The sequence below is a fragment of the Astatotilapia calliptera genome, unplaced genomic scaffold, assembly GCF_900246225.1.
Source record: "Astatotilapia calliptera unplaced genomic scaffold, fAstCal1.2 U_scaffold_47, whole genome shotgun sequence".
Taxonomy (NCBI): domain Eukaryota; kingdom Metazoa; phylum Chordata; class Actinopteri; order Cichliformes; family Cichlidae; genus Astatotilapia; species Astatotilapia calliptera.
This window is the reverse complement of record NW_020535786.1, coordinates 16,645-30,688: the sequence shown is the minus strand read 5'-3', so window position 1 is coordinate 30,688 and position 14,044 is coordinate 16,645. Positions and strand designations below refer to the sequence as shown.

The window sequence follows — 14,044 nt, the reverse complement described above, 5'->3', positions numbered from 1 at the left end:
CCAAGAAGTCTTCTGTGTCCTGTCTCAATGACTACCGCCCTATCGCACTTACACCCACCATCATGAAGTGCTTCGAACGGCTCGTCATGAGACACATCAAGACCCTGCTGCCCCCCTCACTGGACCCAATGCAATTTGCATACCGCCATAACCGCTCAACGGACGACGCCATCTCCACTGCACTCCATCTTGCCCTGACACACTTGGACAAGAAGGACTCACACGTCCGAATGCTGTACATAGATTTCAGCTCAGCATTTAACACGATCATCCCCCAACAACTGATCGGAAAGCTGAGCCTGTTAGGCCTGAACACCTCCCTCTGCAACTGGATCCTGGACTTTCTGACCGGAAGGCCTCAGTCAGTACGGATCGGGAACTGCACCTCCAGCACCACCACACTGAGCACTGGGGCCCCACAAGGCTGTGTGCTCAGTCCTCTGCTGTTCACACTGCTGACTCATGACTGTGTAGCAACACACAGTTCAAATCACATCATTAAATTCGCTGATGACACGACCGTGGTGGGTCTCATTAGCAAGAATGACGAGTCAGCGTACAGAGAGGAAGTGCAGAGACTAACGGACTGGTGTAAGGACAACAACCTGTCTCTGAATGTTGACAAGACAAAAGAGATGGTTGTTGACTTTAGGAGGACACGAAGCGACCACTCACCGCTGAGCATCAACGGCTCCTCTGTGGAGATCGTTGACAGCACCAAATTCCTGGGTGTACACCTGGAGAAGGACCTCGGCTGGTCCCTCAACACCAGCTCCCTGCACAAGAAAGCCCAACAGCGTCTCTTCTTTCTGAGAAGACTGAGAAAGGCCCGGCTTCCACCACCGATCCTGACCACCTTCTATAGAGGAACTATTGAGAGCATCCTGAGCGGCTGCATCACTGTCTGGTTTGGGAGCTGTGCCATATCAGACCGCAAGACCCTACAGCGGATAGTGGGAACAGCAGAGAAGATCATCGGGGTCTCTCTACCCTCTATTGAGGACATCTACACCACACGCTGCATTCGCAAAGCCACCAGCATTGTGGCTGATCGGACACACCCCTCTCACACACTCTTTACACGCCTGCCATCTGGAAAAAGGTACCGAAGCATTCGGGCACGCACATCCAGACTGTGCAACAGCTTTTTTCCACAAGCCATCCGTCTCCTCAGCAAAAAGGGACTGACTGATAAACACGCACACACACACATACACTAACATTATCACTCAGCTTAACTCAAATACCTCAAAACATTGAGACTGGACTGACTAACCAACACAAAGCGCAAACACACTGACCTACACCACCAAACCATCGCACACACCAACCTGTAAATGCTCTTTTGCACAATATTATTACTAGATATATTATATATATATATTTTTTTTTGCACTAACTTGTCTTGTAGCACCTTGGTTCCTGGAGGAACGTTGTTTCGCCTCACTGTGTATTTTTAAACTGTATATGGTTGAAGTGACAATAAAGTTGAACTTGAACTTGAACTTGAACTTGAAATGTCCTGTAACGTAGACACCGTTATCATGGTTTTGTTAACCTTAAAGAACAAAACTATGTGCCTGTTTAAATATTTATGGTCTGTATATACATTAATAATATTTACCATTAAAGGCAGTTTACTTTATACCTAGATCATCGATCACAGTGCATCGATCGGCTTCCTGCTTTACTTCCTCATTGATGACTGAGATGCTGCAATTAGTCCTCCAAAATATTAAGCAGGGTGCACGCCATCCCATCAGTTTCCATACTCCTGACATAGAGTGAGATTTCCTGAAGCCTTGCTATTTATAGCTGCAGGAGGCAGCTTCTAGCTTCTCCCTGGAGGAAGCTGTCCTTGTTTTTGTCTTCATCAAAAAACCTTAAAATCTAAAAATACAGACACCAGGTTCTTTGTTGGGCTTCTCTTTGTGGTTTGCTGTGGCTTTGCATCTGCTCTGCATCCCTGACCATCAATGTCACCAACATGTGTTCAATGATCAGCCAGTTCACCTCTGAGGGACTTTGGTCTATTCAAACTGGCTGAGATGCTGTGGCTTAACCCTCTGATGGTCATCGTCAAAATAGGGACCCTTTTGGGTCCCCTTGGATTTTTGATTCTCAATATATCAGTCATTTTAAAGACTAGTTGCATGAAACTTGGCTAGGAGTTGCATTTTAGCATTATTTTTAAAATTCATTGATCCCCTCTATGGTGTTGTGTATAGTAAAGGAGATTCACATAAGTGTTACCGTCTGTGGTCCTCGTACCATTTTGGGTCCCATTGACTCCCATTATAATCACATATTTTCGATATACTGTAATCCTGACATGTGATAATTTTTTTCTCGTGAATACCTAATGGATCTAAGCCTCAGGCTTCAAAATAAAGGAAAAATATGTTTCGGATCCAATGAGCACAATATTAGGTACAGCACCACCATAGACATTTTCAGTGGTTTTGAATGCAGGACATGGTTATCTTATTATGCAAAATACATGACAATAAAACAGCTGACCACCATAAAATAGTCTCGATGTAGTGGAACTGATATAAGAGAGTGGTGTGAATGTGATTGAGAATATATTTATAATATATATTACGGGTTTCCCCCCCCACCCCCCACCCCCAAAATAAATAAATAAAAAATAAACAGGGGTCTTTATGACAATAAAGCTATAAAAACATAAAAAATATTTACAAATTTATGAAAAACTTTATATCTGTGGATAGGTCTGAAGTTGTTTAAAAGATCTGATGTGAAAAAAAATGAAAAAACAATTCATAAAATTCATTGCTATATCACCTTTTGGATGGGGACCATTTTGGGTCCCGAGGGATACCAATGGAAGTATATTGCAAAAACTCTTATTGCTCCAAAAATAATAATGCATCCAAATCAATTCTATTCTGAATTCTTTACCTATCCAAGGCTCTAATAACCTCATGCCAAGTAGTTCCATTTGCAACTCATTTTTTGAAAATATTGCATATTATGGTTTTTTACCCCCCAAAATAAAAAATAAACAGGGGTCTTTATGACAATAAAGCCATAAAAACCTAAAAAATATGAAAAAAATTATGAAAAACTTTATATCAGTGGATAGGTCTGAAGTTGTTTAAAAGATCTGGTGTGAAAAAAACTGGAAAAAAAATTCATAAAATCCATTGCTATATCACCTTTTGGATGGGGACCATTTTGGGTCCCGAGGACCATAAAAGGGTGTAAATTTGAAAAACTCTTATTGCTCCAAAAATAATAATGCATCCAAATCAATTCTATTCTGAATTCTTTACCTATCCAAGGCTCTAATAACCTCATGCCAAGTAGTTCCATTTGCAACTCATTTTTTGAAAATATTGCATATTATGGTTTTTTACCCCCCAAAGAAAATAAACAGGGGTCTTTATGACAATAAAGCCATAAAAACATAAAAAATATTGAGAAAATTATGAAAAACTTTATATCAGTGGATAGGTCTGAAGTTGTTTAAAAGATCTGGTGTGAAAAAAACTGGAAAAAAAATTCATAAAATCCATTGCTATATCACCTTTTGGATGGGGACCATTTTGGGTCCCGAGGACCATAAAAGGGTGTAAATTTGAAAAACTCTTATTGCTCCAAAAATAATAATGCATCCAAATCAATTCTATTCTGAATTCTTTACCTATCCAAGGCTCTAATAACCTCATGCCAAGTAGTTCCATTTGCAACTCATTTTTTGAAAATATTGCATATTATGGTTTTTTACCCCCCAAAATAAAAAATAAACAGGGGTCTTTATGACAATAACGCCATAAAAACCTAAAAAAATGTAAAAGAAAATTATGAAAAACTTTATATCAGTGGATAGGTCTGAAGTTGTTTAAAAGATCTGATGTGAAAAAAAATGAAAAATTAATTCATATATGATATTGCTATATCACCTTTTGGATGGGGACCCCTTTGGGTCCCAAGGGATACCAATGGATGTATACTGTAAAAACTCTTATTGCTCCAAAAATAATAATGCAGCCAAATCAATTCTGTTATGAATTCTTTACCTATCCAAGGCTCTAATAACCTCATGCCAAGTAGTTCCATTTGCAACTCATTTTTTAAAAATATTGCATATTATGGTTTTTTACCCCCAAAAAAACAGGGGTTTTTATGACAATAAAGCCATAAAAACCTAAAAAATATGAAAAAAATTATGAAAAACTTTATATCAGTGGATAGGTCTGAAGTTGTTTAAAAGATCTGGTGTGAAAAAAACTGGAAAAAAAATTCATAAAATCCATTGCTATATCACCTTTTGGATGGGGACCATTTTGGGTCCCGAGGACCATAAAAGGGTGTAAATTTGAAAAACTCTTATTGCTCCAAAAATAATAAAGTATCCAAATCAATTCTGTTATGAATTTTTTACCTATCCAAGGCTCTAATAACCTCATGCCAAGTAGTTCCATTTGCAACTCATTTTTTAAAAATATTGCATATTATGATTTTTTACCCCCCAAAAAACAGGGGTTTTTATGACAATAAAGCCATAAAAACCTAAAAAATATGAAAAAAATTATGAAAAACTTTATATCAGTGGATAGGTCTGAAGTTGTTTAAAAGATCTGATGTGAAAAAAAATGAAAAAAAAATTCATAAAATCCATTGCTATATCACCTTTTGGATGGGGACCATTTTGGGTCCCGAGGACCATAAAAGGGTGTAAATTTGAAAAACTCTTATTGCTCCAAAAATAATAAAGTATCCAAATCAATTCTGTTATGAATTTTTTACCTATCCAAGGCTCTAATAACCTCATGCCAAGTAGTTCCATTTGCAACTCATTTTTTAAAAATATTGCATATTATGATTTTTTACCCCCCAAAAAACAGGGGTTTTTATGACAATAAAGCCATAAAAACCTAAAAAATATGAAAAAAATTATGAAAAACTTTATATCAGTGGATAGGTCTGAAGTTGTTTAAAAGATCTGATGTGAAAAAAAATGAAAAAAAAATTCATAAAATCCATTGCTATATCACCTTTTGGATGGGGACCATTTTGGGTCCCGAGGACCATAAAAGGGTGTAAATTTGAAAAACTCTTATTGCTCCAAAAATAATAAAGTATCCAAATCAATTCTGTTATGAATTTTTTACCTATCCAAGGCTCTAATAACCTCATGCCAAGTAGTTCCATTTGCAACTCATTTTTTAAAAATATTGCATATTATGATTTTTTACCCCCCAAAAAACAGGGGTTTTTATGACAATAAAGCCATAAAAACCTAAAAAATATGAAAAAAATTATGAAAAACTTTATATCAGTGGATAGGTCTGAAGTTGTTTAAAAGATCTGATGTGAAAAAAAATGAAAAAAAAATTCATAAAATTCATTGCTATATCACCTTTTGGATGGGGACCATTTTGGGTCCCGAGGACCATAAAAGGGTGTAAATTTGAAAAACTCTTATTGCTCCAAAAATAATAATGTATCCAAATCAATTCTGTTATGAATTTTTTACCTATCCAAGGCTCTAATAACCTCATGCCAAGTAGTTCCATTTGCAACTCATTTTTTAAAAATATTGCATATTATGGTTTTTTACCCCCCAAAAAACAGGGGTTTTTATGACAATAAAGCCATAAAAACATAAAAAATGAAAAAAAAATTATGAAAAACTTTATATCAGTGGATAGGTCTGAAGTTGTTTAAAAGATCTGATGTGAAAAAAAATGAAAAAAAATTCATAAAATCCATTGCTATATCACCTTTTGGATGGGGACCATTTTGGGTCCCGGCGACCGTGAAAGGGTGTAAATTTTGACGGCTATATACATAATCTGCACTTATTTCCATCAGACATGCTGTCAGGAAATGATTGGTTTCTATTGATTCTACTTCCTGTTGACTCGTTTGATGACAGTGAAACAATCACAGCTGATTGTGTGATGATGTAAACTGTCACTGTTACATTCAGTGTGTGTGACATAATGTTAGTGCAGGCTGATAACAGCCTGGTTCTGTTAGAAACACATGAACGTGTCCATAGATCAGTGTGTGTTTAACATGAGAGCTTCAGCCCTGCTGATGTGTTAAATAAAGACATGCAGGAAAACTGATGAGACTCTGAAATAACTCTTTATATTTATAATGTAACTCTGCATCAAAAGAACAACAAAGGATCCCAGACAGGTTTCTGTGAACAAAGACCATTCTGATGTTTCTGTGTTTCTAACACTTTGACATTATTAGTAAACAGACTGCAGTGAGCAGCATTTATAAAGAGCTTCTATATAAAGATATGACAGCTGTTTGACAAGTTTATCACTCTGTGTTTGGACCTGATCAGTCCAGCTGTTTACTTGAAACATGTTCATTTACCTGTTCTGTTATATTCATGTTCTTGTCTCTGTTGAAAACACATTTTAATGTCCCTCAGATTTTTCTCCCAGATGAATAAATATAAAAATGACACAAACTGACTGCAGCTACTTTTTGTCCTTTCTGTCAAAAACCTTCATGTGACTCATGAGAGACACGTTTCAGCTGTTTGTGACAGATCAGAGGCCAACAAGTCATTTATAACACTTTCCATCATTGTTTAAAGTTCTCAGTGTTTCTGTGTTGCTGCGTATAGGATCTCCCAGCATCATCACTGTGCTGTCCAATCATTGTGTGCGAGGTTACCCTTATAGTGCGATGTGTGTTTGCACAAAGAGAAGCATGTGTGTCAAATATAAATAAGCACAGAACAGAAACAGCTGCTGGTTTCTTCTGTTTAGAGTCAAGTTAGTGTTTTGTGTCTTTGTTTGAGGCCTGATGTCGAGCAGAGGTGTGTGTAACTGCACTGCTCTGTTATATGTGTGAAGTGTGTGCTTCTCTTCAGCATCATCTTTGTCACTGCTGATTCCTTTGTGTCATCATGTGTTGAGAAGAGAGAACAGTTATAACGGAGGAGCAAAAGGAAGCCCTGAAATCTGCATCAACAAGGAAGTGTTGGCTCACCAGTGATCCCAGCAGAGCCACTGGTTTGGCTCCAGTTGTTCTAGATTCAATGATGTTGTTGCTACAGAAACATGTCAGCATCTTTATTGAATTTAATATGAAGCAGAAATGGTGTCATTAGGAGAAGAAGAGGAGAACAAGTCCGGCGAGGAGGCAGCAGCTCTTAAAGATGAAACAGCAGCTCAGCCCTGAGCTCAGAGAGCTGCACATGAAAAAGCTCCTCAAGCAGATCCTGTCAGAGGTTTGTCATCAACAGGAGGAACTGTTCACATCATAGGATGAAGATGCTGTCAGCTGGATGAAGAAGGTTATTTAATGCAAACGTTCACACTGAAGTCAAATTGTTGTCGTGTTGAACAGATTCATGTACTGATCGTCTCCAGAATGTTAGAAGAGCTTCAATGAATCATTAGAAACAACTTACAGCTGCACAGCTGTGTCAAACACATCTGTGTGTCATTGTGGGATTGTTGTGTTTCTACATGTGACACACGTCTAAAACATGCACACAATCTGAACACAAACAGGGACTCATGTGTTCCCACAGCCAGATGCTGAGAGCCATTTCCTTGTAGTCCTGTGTCTACATACATGAACCATTAGATGTTATTGGAATGATTGTCAGCTCTGATAGTTTCATGTGTGTTTAGCTGGACGCTGTTTGATCCTCGACATGTTTAAAGGTGTCCAGTCCTGAGACACTGGGGCTGGAAACAGCTGTGATGTCATTGGACTGTCACACAGACAGAAGTGCATGAAGTGAGCAGCCGAGGAGCCGCTGATGTTTTGGATTCAACAGCATTTGAAAGGTCGACACAGACACATTTGCACACAGAAAGCTGAATCTGTCATATGCCACAGTGAACTCACTGTTCAGTGTTTTTCAGGAAGCTTCTTAACTGCCTCTGCTGCCAAACAAGCAGCTGATGTCCTTGAGAAGAAGCTGAAGAAGTCTTCAACAACAAATACAGGAAGTGGACTTTCAAATACTAGATTCACTTTAGACTCACAGAGAAATGACTCAACCAGCTGTGTTTGACTATATGAAAGGTCAGTGTGTGTCTGCACACAGACTGTTGTGTTGGACTGTTATTCAGTTGTCTGCTGAATGTTTTCAAATGTCTGCATCTCAGCTGTGATGAGGCTGGGGGTCATGGGAGGCCACCGTAGCAGCCTCTTCAACATCATGACATCATCATAAATGCTGCTGGACTGTCTGATGGGCTGACGGTGAAAAAGCCGTCGGGAAGGAAACAGAAGACATTTCAGAGGCTGCAGCAGATTTCTTTGATTCGGGGCCTTTTTCAGCTTTATTGGACAGAGCAGTGAAGATAAGTGACAGCAAAGCAGAGAGAAAGGGGGCGTGGCCCGGGTCAAAGCCAGGCCAGCTGCTCTCCACCTCGTGGTCACCTGCTCATCCTAGTGAGCTCCACCAGCAGCCCTTTCACACACTTTACACTGTCAAACACTGTGTGTGGACCTCAGCTAACAACAGGCTACATTTAAGTCTGGACTACATGCTTTTATATTGTTTTTATTCCATCAGCAGCTCAACATCATGAGCAGCTTTGACATAAAGACATCAAACTCAAGCTGACTTTAAACTACTTTTAATACAGGGGCTCAAAAACAACAACATCTTTATTATATATCAGGACACAAAGTCATTTCATCTCAAAGGGAAACAGCTTTATTTGGAATAACCAGCACGATCAACTGGTTTGGGATCTCCACCAGTTTCATGTCTTTGCAGCTTCTCCAACAAAGTTCCTGTAAAATCAGCATGTTTGTCTTTATTGGTTTGATAGTGATTGATTATTCAGTCCCAATCTGCTGTCATCTAAAGAACAAAATGATGTTTCTATGAGTCACAAAGCTCCAGATGTTGTCGGCTTCACAAAGAAAACAAAGAACTTAAACACAAAGTGTTTGGAGCCAAAATGTTCCCAAGCTGCTCTTTTTGAAATGGCAGAGGTACAGTGGTGTCTAACAGCACACTGTGGAAGGCAAACATGTTATTGTTGGATGAAACTTCATGAATCCTTTGTAGATTTGAGCTGTTGGAGCCTTTCTTTTCTCTTCAGGTGTACAGATGCTGAGGAGGCAGGTGAAGCAGGTGGAGCTGTTGTGATGCTGGCAGAGGGTGTGTCTTAGTAACTCTGTGAGGCAGAACTGGATCCAACATTGTGGATGTGTTGATGTTGGAGCCATTAAGAGTCTCTGGCCACACTGTAGGATTTCCCTTTGATCCACTGTGGGGGCATTTTGGAGTCTGTCAGTGAAACTCTTCATGTTTGTGTTTGACTCCAGTTTATAGAAACAGAGAAATGTGTCATGCTTTTGTTCGGCCTCCACAAATACACACATTTGTTCATTGGTTGGACTTTTTGGAAGGAGACACATTGAAAACCATGTTAATAAGATCTTGTTGTTTCCTGTGGATCCGACACAGAGAGTGGACTTCAGACAGAAAGCGTGGAAGAGATTTTAGAGGCCGTGTGTGGCAACAGGAAGTTTCTGTGTGTTTGCTGATCTTACATGTGGAAAACAACACGTGATGTTTGTGAAGTTCTACAATGATCATTGTTCTCACAGCATTTTGAGTGGGAACAGTTCAAACTGGGAGTAGTGGGAGTTATTTACTGATTGAAACAAGCTGAATGTTTCTGTGACGATGAAGATCAGCAGCTCAGCTGATCAATGAACTGACATCTATCAGTCGTTTCATGAGATGAAGTCATCAGCAGACATTTGTTCTGACTGTGTGATGAATGTCAGAACGTCAGGGCTCTGCTTTAGTCACTGCTTGATGATCATTGGCTCATTGTTGAATCCAGGGGCCCAGTCTGACCTCTGACCTTTGCTGCAGGTCTTCTGTGTTATCTCCACTTTCATGTCTGATCTTCTGCTGTATCGTCCAAAATAAACATCTGGATCATTTCCAACACTTCAGCAGATCTTTAGTTTGGGCAGTGCAGCACAGAATAACACATATTGTACTATACTGCCCACTTCCTGATCTTATTGGATCTGTGTGTGAGGTTGGTGAAGGAAACACATGTTTACTGAGTGAGTCGCTGCCATTAGGAACTAGTTTTTATATCACAGCCTGGAAATCAGACAGGACCATTTCTGCAAGTGAAAAGTCGTCATTGGAGGAAAATGATTGTGTAGTTTGTGCGACTGAAGAATTGTCCCAACTACATGTGCTGCTGACCTTTGACCTTTCCTTTAGGTGCACAGAGGAGTCTGTGGGAACATCCAGAACTGAGGCATCTTGTGTACAAACGTGTTCAGACCAGATGTCAAATGATGTCAGATGTCATCCGTGAATGGATGCAACTGTGGATCGTTCCAATAAAATGAGGCAGTTTTGTAAGTACAAGCCCACTACAACCCATCATCAACATTTTAAATTACATTATACATCTTCACTGATATAAAGCACCACTATTTTAACCTGATTCACTTTTTCCACCCTAACAGTTCATTCCTCAAATCAAACAAGATATTTGACCCTAAAAAAATGCATCAACAAATAATTTTGTAATAAAATATTTATTCTTCAACTTTTACAAGTGAAATCAAACAAGTGTGTTTAAGAGTGAAACCAGAGTGGAAGCTGCTCATATAGAGTCCAACCCAGGCTAAAGTAAGCTGAGTAGAGCAGCACCATCAAAGTGTCGGCTCTCTGAACACGGTGCAAGATCGCCATCTGCAGGACAAAACTAGTTTTTCTCGCCCTCCTCGTCAACATCAAGATGATGTCATCGTACAGCAACTGATTCCCTGTCCGTCTGGAACAAAGCATTTACATTAAAAAGACATTTACAGAAAATACAAACACCAACAACACATCTCATCATCACATGATATTTTATTATTTATTATATTATATATTTTTATTGTACCATCAACATCAACAAATACCAGCATATTTTCTTTGAGATTGAGTAGAGTGGACCTTTCCCTTGGTTCACTTCCTGCTCGCAGCATCAGCTGACCTCTGACTTCCTGGTTAAGGTCTCTCAGCGTTGACTGGAATATCAAATCGGACTCACACCATGTTCTTGTAATGTGGTCATGTCTGTCCGCTGTTTGAAGAGCATCTCTGGCCTAAACACAATAGGAAGAACAACAACACGGCAAAAAAACAACAACACATTTCCATATTAGATGAAGGGCACCGTAACTGGAAATGGTAACATTCATCTGATGCTGCTTTGGATTTATCTTCTGTTTTAGACCAACTTTGATCACTTCGAGCCATCTTAAGTCCGTTTGTTCTAACTTCTCACTAACATCTCGTATGATTTCAGATCCCTGCTGTTCCCCAGCTGCCCTGTAGGTTTGTGCTTTGACCTCCAGAGGGCGACAAATCAGCACAGACAGAGAGCTCCATTCAAACTTTGCTGCCATCAGGAATAATTCTTCAAATATAATCATCAGTGTTTGAGCAGTTATGATATCAGGGACAATCTAGACATGTGTGACAATACTGAACATGTCACATGACACACCTCAAACATCATGTGATCCACTCTCAGTCTGCACTTTCATTCATGACTTCAACAGGTTGAAATGAGCTTTGAAGAAACATTCAGTGAAATAAATCTTTCATGGATTCATGTGAGCAGCAGATGAACTTTACAAAGAATCAGTGGATTTATCTTCTGTTTTAGATCAACTTTGATCACTTCGAGCCATCTTAAGTCCGTTTGTTCTTCTCACTCACTAACGTCTCGTATGATTTCAGATCCCTGCTGTTCCCCAGCTGCCCTGTAGGTGGCCTCAGTGTGTCTCACACCATTTACAGATGATTACAGGTCGTTTACAGTTCAAACAGGTCCAACATAAGAAATATGCAGAAAATATCCTGCTATAACAGTTTGGGTCAAAGTGCAGATGTTCCAGATGTTCTGAGTCTGTCTGTGTTTCATGTTAACATGTAGATGTTGGACCAAAGTGAAGCTTTTTGATGTGACAGCAGGAATGTGAAGTGTAACTCTGAGCTGTAGGAAATGAAACTAAACGCACTTTTTCTCCTTTATTTATAGGAAAGTGTAGGAGAGCAACAGATGAACAAGCGTTACTGTAACAGGAAACATCAGAGGACCTGTATGTTCATCATCATCACTGTTTCCTTGTTCTGTCACAAACACACAACACTTCCTGCTCTCTCTCTGATGGATCTGATTGGCTGTTTCATTCACAGGAGGTCAGGGCGTCACACAAACAGCTTTAACTGCACAACGACACACTTTAAATCATCTGCAGACAAACCTGTGTGTTTGATTTATGAAGAAATAATAAAGACGTGTGTACAGCTGTCCATGAAGCAGCTTCTCACACAAACTCTGACACTTCAGCCACTTTAATTCCTGCAAAGCTGCGTAATAAAGAGCTGTGACTGCTATGAGCTGCTGATGATGACTGCATGAAGCTCTCAGCCGAAGCTTCTTTCATTTATTTTAATGTTAATGTCGCCTTTTTAAGTCTGTGTGAGGATTTTAATGACACACATTAAAGGAGCTTCTTTGATTAGAACCAAATTCATGTTGATTTTCAGCCTGAAATGATAAAAACTTTAATAATTCTGTTTATAATCATCAACCTGGAGACTAATGAAAAGTATAATAGTGAAAAAAAGCCTTTATTATTTGAGTAATGCCTGAATCTGCTCAGAGACGGAGACAACACAGAGGTGTTGATGACAGTTTGACATTAACTGAATTAAAAACAAAGTGCTCTTATTGTGAAAATCAGCCTCCTACTTCTTTAAATCATTTTTATGTATTTTTTAACCTCACAGTGAAACATTGAGGCATTAATCTGACACAGTTTGATCAGCAGCTGTGTTTTCACTGACGTTTCACTTTGATTTGTTCAGACTGAGCAGAGAGGATCGGTTCTCTGTGTGCGCACTGCTGAGAAACACAAGCTCATTTCTGCTGTTTCATGAAAAGTGTTATGGAGGAACAAGAAGTTCAGCCTCTAAACTCTCAGCGTGAGGACTGAGTGAAGAGTTTCAGAGCAGAGAGTTTTGGCTCACAGCTTTTAGCGTCTACACAAAGAGACGATTACGCACTTGATCTGAGAACATCTCCACCTCCTACAAACAAACTCTCCTACGAGCAGCTGTCACAACCACAACAGGCAGAAGACTGGATTTCTTCAGGTCAGATTTACTGCAGTTTGCATAAATTGTGTGTCACAGACATTGTAGTTCACATTTGTGTGACTCGTTTAAATCTTCTCCTCCTGAAAGTGAAACTCTTACAAACACATAAGGACACAAAAATCCTCGTGTCCACAGCTTTCAGTCCCAAACTGACTCTGAGCCTCGTCAGTAAACCCGTCAGCTTTTTACCATCTAAAGAAGTATTTGTGCTGCTGCAGACGTTAGTAAATCTGACCCGAAATGTTCTTTTTTCTTTAAACTCACAGGCTGCTCTCCTTTAAATGACCTGCAGGAATCAGCAGGGTCAGAACATGTGTGTGTGGCAGAGTCTGAGCAGAAACCTGCTGCAGGTTGATCAAACTAAAGTCATATTAAGGAGCTACTGGCACAGAATTAAAGTTATAAATGAAGTTTACAGAACACTGTTTGCCTTTGATTCTCTAAGCACAGATAAATGAACACCATTGGACTTTATCAGAAATGAATGAAATATCACTGGGATCAGGTGTAAAGTGACACGTGGAAGACTGGGTTTGTTTTTTAATACTTAAAGTTATCAAACAGAAACAACAGAAGTCCAAATGTTGCACTTGAATACAGAGAGAAGAGAAATGATGGAGGAATCATTTAGTTCCACTCAGAAATATGAACGTCAGGTTAATCAGACGATGGACTGAAGAACAATCAGAGTGTTTCCATATAGAAACATCTGTTTGTTCTTAATCACTCACTCAAAAAAGAGAAACTGGATGCCTCTTACATTTACAGGAGTTTGAAGAAAACATGTTTCTGAAATGAACATAATTAAATCATACAGGGAGTGCAGAATTATTAGGCAAGTTGTATCTTTGAGGAATAATTTTATTATTGAAC

The 14,044-nt window shown here is 39.1% G+C and overlaps 2 long non-coding RNA genes across 2 annotated transcripts; one reads left to right on the top strand and one right to left on the bottom strand.

Moving 5' to 3' along the window:
• Nucleotides 1-6,759: 6,759 nt before the first annotated feature.
• LOC113018162 (uncharacterized) lies at nt 6,760-12,743 on the top strand. The gene is made up of 2 exons (XR_003271723.1): nt 6,760-10,365; nt 12,048-12,743. It is a non-coding gene; the product is annotated as an uncharacterized LOC113018162 (long non-coding RNA).
• LOC113018160 (uncharacterized) lies at nt 10,530-11,392 on the bottom strand. The gene is made up of 2 exons (XR_003271721.1): nt 10,921-11,392; nt 10,530-10,787 (listed from the first exon to the last, which is right to left on the bottom strand). It is a non-coding gene; the product is annotated as an uncharacterized LOC113018160 (long non-coding RNA).
• Nucleotides 12,744-14,044: the final 1,301 nt, after the last annotated feature.